This window comes from Camellia sinensis, chromosome 15 (assembly GCF_055761805.1).
Source record: "Camellia sinensis isolate YWXY chromosome 15, ASM5576180v1, whole genome shotgun sequence".
NCBI classification, from domain to species: Eukaryota; Viridiplantae; Streptophyta; class Magnoliopsida; order Ericales; family Theaceae; genus Camellia; species Camellia sinensis.
The window spans coordinates 108,681,765-108,689,088 of record NC_138975.1 but is presented as its reverse complement, the minus strand read 5'-3'; positions in this window follow the sequence as shown (position 1 = coordinate 108,689,088).

The following is a 7,324-nucleotide window of genomic DNA, read 5'->3' as shown; positions in this document are numbered from 1 at the left end:
TAAGGCATCGCATCCATTGGTTAGCTAGTAAGTCCGATAGGTTATCATTAGGGAAGGTTTAAGGTTGAAAGCTACCTATCCTGATGCAAGATATTTTCGACTTATACTCTTTCGATAAAGTCTGCATATTGTTGCATTTTTGTTGTCATCAAATTCCATTCATGTGGGGGATTGTTGGAAATGGTTTGAAAAATTCTGGGTAAAATAGAATTTTTTCCTAACTTTAGTCAATTATTTAGGTGGGACCCGTACGCCAAAGTTGGCGGGTCTAAGTGGTAACGCGTTCTATGCCGCGTTGTGATTCACGTGGTATATTTGGTTGCTCAAAACCATTATCAGGTGAATGGAAAATTGAAGCCAAAGTAAGCTCCATGGAAATGGAGTTTTGGTGGAAATTCCTTAAGGTTGGAAAATGACTTGTCCCACATTGATTTGGTGGGAAGTTTTGAATGGGTTCATAAGGCATGAGATTGGAACTTGGGGTGTGCCCCAAGGCTACCCAAGTTTTGTAGATGGAGGTTATGGGCAAAATAGGCTACACCCATTGGACCCAAAAATCACCACACGTGCGCGTGCGCGCTGCCGCCGCCGTCCGTCCGTCAGGTCGGGCGTGCTGTGCTGGGCCTGGGCCTGGGCTTGGGCGAGGGTGCGTGGTGTGAGGTTGGGTTGGGCTTGTCCGGCCCAATACCTATCTTTTTTGGGCGAAAAACATTTGAATTTATTTTTCTAAAATTAAATTCTAATTTTTCCAATTTGATTTTCGGAATTTAAATTCAAAATTGGGTCCGGATTTCTCCCACCCGAACAGAATTGACTCTGTTTAAATTTCAAATACCCGGTCAGATTCAAATCTGTGCAAATTCGGTTTTATCTGTTTGAATTTGAACTCAAACAATACCAATTCAAACCAACAAGTTCAGTACCTGTTCAAACAGGTATGCTACCTGTTTAATTCAAAACCAATAGCCACCACTACATCTATAAATAGGCAACCCTCATTTGATGTTTTCATTAAGAAAATTCGTACTTCTCCTCTGTAAATTTATTCTCTTCATATTGCTGCATTAGTTTTCTGTGAGAAAGAGTATATACACTAAGTGTGTTCATTGAACAAATAAATTGTAGTGCTGCATTTATTTGTTGTTGATCATTTCATCCTGGAAGATAGACGTCCATATTCTGAAAGCACCATGGAGAGGACGAATCTGTCTTAAGGACACAGTGTCAGACACTGGACTTAATCAGAATAATATTCAAGATATTAATCAAGTAAGTTATTTATTTATTTTCTGTTTTATTATTTATTTAAATCAGATTTTAATTTTGTTTTTGTAACAAAATAAAATTTGTTTTTATTTATTTAATTCTATTTCTAGTTTGATTTTTGTAATCAAACATTCTCTCTTTTTTCCTATTTTTCTTTTATATTCTGTTTGTCGTTTAGTACCCAAACAGAATTAATTAATTTAATTACAGTGAAGATTGTCCAACATCGAATACCGATACTCTTTGGATACTCGTGGATACGTATCGAATACTTATTAAAAGTATCAGATACTTCTTAATTATTTTTTCATTAATTTTGGAGTATCGGATACTTAATTTTGAAGTATCGAATACTCCAAGTAATGTTTACTTGTTTCATGAAATTAGAATTGTAGCATTTCTTGCATAGTAATATAATTTAATATAATTGCAAGTATAACTATAAAAATATTTTTCTAATACTTTGTTAAGTTCTTCGATAAAAAGAGCATAGTGAGTTGAATAATAAAAATTATCAAATTGATGTATCCTAATTATTTCATGCATGTCCCCTATAACTACATAGAAAGTAAGAATTAACAAGAGAATATAACAATGGTAAAATTAACTATCAATAAATAAATAAGCAAGTAAACTTGAATACAATATTTTTTACTAGTATCAAAGGAAAAAGCATAGAGACAAGTTGTGAATTGTTCCATTATTGTAATATAAATATATTAAACTTGATATTGAAATGAAATATTTGCAAGACCTATTAAAATTTTAAAAAGTAAACAAGCTACTAGCTTAAATTAATACAAAATTCTTAAAGGTTAGTGTTTTGCATTATAAAATTACATTGTGGTTTCTCAACTTTCTTTAGCTTATGTGTAACTCACTATTAATAATTTTAAAAAATATATTTTTCACAAACGTATCCTAGCTATATTGGTATCCTTTTTTTTAGGTTTTGTCGTATTGCCGTATCCGTATCATGTCGTATCCGTATCTCGTATCCGTATCTATGCTTCCTAGACAGAGTTGGAGGTTTGGGTGTGGGTGAAGGAGTAAACACATGAGAATTTCAACAAATGAGTCCCTTTTTGTACAAATGTAATGCCCCAGAAATATTTCAACAAGAACTGCCCACATTAATGATCATTCGTTAGATAATGACAATAACCCTTCCATCTTTCCATATTTGATTAAAAGAGTTTAGTACAAAAGTCCCACATGCAATATACATTCAATGATATAAGAGAGCACCTGAATCTATAGCATGTGAAGCATCTAGCTGCAAACAAGATAAATAAGATGCCCTTACGGGCTACAACTTCCAAGGCTTAAGCCTGGTTACACAAAAGTGGTCTTTCGGACCCAAACCAAAAATAGCCCTCGGCTTTACAATTAATCACAACAAAATAAGAGTGCACTACTCTTCTCAAAATACTTCCACGCCCTCAATTCGGCGAGATCACCACATCTTTACCTGCACCAAAACCCATAGGGGTGAGCATATAGCCCAGTAGAGAATCCTTAACAAAGTATGTACATTTATGCAAGATTCACAATACTTTATGTAAATGCATATGTTATGCCATGCCATTTGAAGGAAATCTCATATTACGCTTTTCTTGAAAATCACCATGCTTTCAGTCAACATTTATGAAACCTCATAATTTCCTATACTTCCAATTTTAAATCATAAGGGGGCGGTAAATACATCACTGGTAATCCTTAGGCTAGTGTCTGCAAGTAGACTCTACGAGTACTACCAAATTATCATTTTTACCGGTATTAACCGGAAGGCTCGACACCTATCAGCGCGATTTTCTGGTCTTTCACCAAGGACACTCAAGCCATCTTATCAAATACAACTACACCCCCTATCCAGACTTACCACGTATTTACCCCTTTAACATTCTTATAGTTCTCATTACCATATAACCTTTCTCAATGCAAATGTTTTTCCAAAACTCATGTCAATATGAATAAGGATGACAAAATTTACATGAGGAGATGAAGCAACAAATGATATACCATAACTCTTCTTTCATTCCCTTTCTTCCAATTCCAATTACACAAAATATTCACATGCACTACCAAAATTATCAATATGGAAATAACTTCTCATCATATATAATTCTTGGCATTCAACTCATATCAAGACTATAAGAAATTTTCAATATCAACTTTCAAGATTTCAATCCTCCAATCCATGATACTCAACAATTATCATATCACAAAATATACATTCTTATGCTCTTAGTAATAGTTTTGAAAATAAGTCCTCTACTCTCTACATCAAGAGGATTAACAACTTCCCTTTTTCTACTACATTGTGAAACCCACACTCACACACCCATTTAAACACAAGAAAAGATGTTTACTCCATGGATTTCCATGTTTTCACAAAAAGCCCCAATTTCTAGGTTTTCACAAAATCCAAACATTTTTCATCTTCTTCAAAAAGAAATCCCACAACACACTTCGATCTCAACACTTATGACCTAACATTTCACAAATCCTTTTTAAAAGAAGTAAGGTGAGTTCTTCTTCAACAAATTCACCAATCTCTTGAGCCCAAACCCTCATTTTCGAAATACACGGAGAAGCTCACCAAAAACTAACCAAACTTGCATAAACACACATATAACTCAAAGGAAAACCCCACCTCAAGCTCAATTGAGAAGATGAAATGAAACCCTAGCCCTTGAAAAGGAGAGAGAGGGCCTTGATTTCCTCAACCCAAGTGAGACCCCAACTTTGGATCTTCAAGATCTTGAAAGAGAAGATGATGTTCTTGACCCAAGATGAGCAAAATCAAAGAGGTGTAGATGTTTGAGGGGTTTTTTAGAGAGAAGGAGGAGAAATATATGTTTTAGAGTGAGAGGGAGATGAGTATAATGAGAGATATATTTGGATCAAAATGATACAAAAAACAGAGTTTCAGACTGCCCAGTTGGCTGCTCGTACAACCTTTCCCACCGCTTGTGCCGCCTACCTTGACCGCTCGTGCGGCCCATTTTCTCTCCTCGTGCGCTCTAGACAGTAACAACATTTCTGGGTGTCAAGCTTGGCCGCTCGTGCGGCCCCTCCCACCGCTCGAGCAACCCACTTCCGCACGTGCGGCCTTGGCCCAGCAGCTCACAAATTGCACTTCGTCCCCAGCACCCCGGATTCACTTGTGCACCCTCCGGAACGACTAAAAATTCAACACCAAAAGAAACAAGAATAGGAAACCGTCACCGGACATTTCAATTCGACGAGAATAAAAAGAGAATAAAGCATAAAAAGAAAGGAGAAAAGGGAAGAAGAAGGCCAGTCATCACAACAAATATCTCTCTTTCTCTCTCTCTCTACTTTCTCTCTCTAGCTCTTTACTTCATCTCTCTAGATCTGAGCAATCCACCACAATATATATATATACACTGGTTCTTAGATATGAGTTTTGTAGTTGTTGTTGATGTTGATGATGATGAGATGAAACAGATTGTAAATTGGCCAAGCTCTCTTTACTTCATCTCTCATTTTCCCTCTATATTTTTCAAGCTCTATTTTTTATTTTGTATATATATATGCATTTATGTGTCTATGGTGTCTATATTTCATATGAGTTTTTTTTTTTTAATTTTTCATTTTAGTCTTCTATTTGTAAATTGGCCAATGATTAAACAATTTTTAATAGACAAGCATATGTCTGAATCATATTGTGTTGACTCTGTTTGAGTTTTCCCAGTTGCTATAAATTGGAAGTTCTGTCTATGTTGATTTTGTATGTGATCATTAATTTTGTAGATACCCCAAAATTTTGATGCCCTTATGTGAGGCTGGTGTGCAGTCATGGTAGTTCAAGATGTATTAATGCTTATTTATTTCTTTTATGTGTGTTGCTCAAATCTTGATCTGTTGCTGTTTTTCTTTTCTTTTTTTGGGTCGGGAAATTTTCAGGGTCAAGGAAATCCGATCCTTGTTAGAGGTAGGGATAGAGACGGTGATAGGTTCCCTATTAGGGATCGGGGCCAGAGATAGGGGAATTTCACCATCTGGGATCAGGGACGAGGAATGCGATCCCCAGACCCACCCAGCCCCGTTGCCATCCCTAGTCTTAGTGGATGCTATCTCTCCTCGGATATATTGGGATAAGTTCTCCTTCATATTTTATCTTTTCATATTTATTTATATTCTTTTTGTGGGTTTCAATTGAAATTTATTTTGATGACATAAACTGTCTATTTCATAGGTTTCACAGTAAAAGTTGTTCATACAAAAAATTAGATTTATTGGATAACTGTAAATACAGAAACAAATCACATTTTATTTTACAAAATGAATGGTTTAAGTTTACAATCATATTTGCTATTCATTTTATAAAATAAAATGTGATTTGTTCTTATATTTATAGATGTCCAATAAAATTGATTTTTTGCATGAATGAAATTTATTATGGAATTATAAAGTAGATGGTTCAGATCATCGATATGAGTCCGAATTTGGGCCCACAAGAAGAGTGTGAATGGTTATGGAGAGATGCAAGTGTGGAGAGAAACTTATTCTAAAAAATAAAGAGATGATATGATTCAAATAAACCATTAAATTAACTTTTTTAGATATTGCCAAAAGAGACCTAAGAGAAGGTTTGTTCAATTAACTTTTCAAATTTTCATCATTTTCATTTAATTCTTTTTATTTAATTTGATTTTAAATTTGAATAAAATTTTTGATTTGATATGAATTACTTTAACTTTTTCATTAAATTTTTATCAATTTTTAAAAGAACTTTCATTCTTCTCCTAATTTTTTTTCTTTTCACCAATTTTGATGGAAAAAACAATATAATTTTCAACTTTTCGTCTTTTTAAATTTTGATCAAGTTATAATTTGGTAAAAAAAAATATTAAGAGTTGAAGATTGTATTAATTGGAATTATAGTGAAATAACATATTAAAATAGTCCAAGTTTAAATATGGGGTTGGTGAAAATGTATAATTTAATTAATTCTTTTCTCATATTTGTATAAAAATTAACACTTATGACTACAACATTACAAGTCGGATTATAAAAAAAAAAAAAATTGATGTGTCAAACAGTTTCGATTTGTAAATATCCTACTTATTAAAAAAGAAAAAGAAAAAAAATGTGTAGCTTTTGGATATGTGATTTTCGGTTTTGTTTTATGAACATAAACAATTGATATTTCAATTTAAAAAATTAAAAAGTAAAAAAAATATATAGATTGGGTTTTTTGAGATAAAAGAAGTTATGTAACTCTTTTATATACCATTTAAGATGGACTATTTTAATCACATAAAAAAGATAAATTATTTTAATCACATAAACAGATTCCCCCACATTTTGACCAGTACTGTTATATTTATGAATAGATACTCATTGAGACTGCTGCCATGGAGATCAAACATACTTTGCATGATCCTTCCAAAACTGCCAGTCCAATCTAATTCAGTAAAACTACCATTCGCAATATCATGCCCATTGCAACATTGGGCATTCATCCGTATACCACTTGCCAACTTGACATTCGCAACAGAGAAACTCGTTACAGTTATTGGGACTATATCGATGCCTTTACTTATGCATTCTATTACCAGAATCCTATCCGTAATCATTCCTGGCTTATCCGCATTTGTCCAGATGTCCTCAAAAATGATTTACCAAATTGGTTTCTCGCTTGATGGGATAAATTTGGACTACAACTTGAAGTTTTACCAGTATCTATCCGTGAAGCCTTTAATGAATAGCAAATTGCTTATTCTCATTTACCAGGACAGAAGGATATTTCTCTGACCAAATCTTTAGTACATTTTACTATCTGTTTTAGCATTCCATGGATATGGAAATGAGATTTCCAGTGTGATTATCAGAATAAAATTCCACGCCTCAAAAGAGTTTTCTTTGTGAGATGGTGGGATAAGGGTATGAATCCCACCTTACCAAAAACTGTCCAGAAAATTAATGCCCATACTCAAGCCAGCTAGGATGCTATTCCTAAAACAATTCCCAGTCAACTAGTCATTCAAAATCCTTTTTTACAAATTCAAACAGAATTACGTCAAAA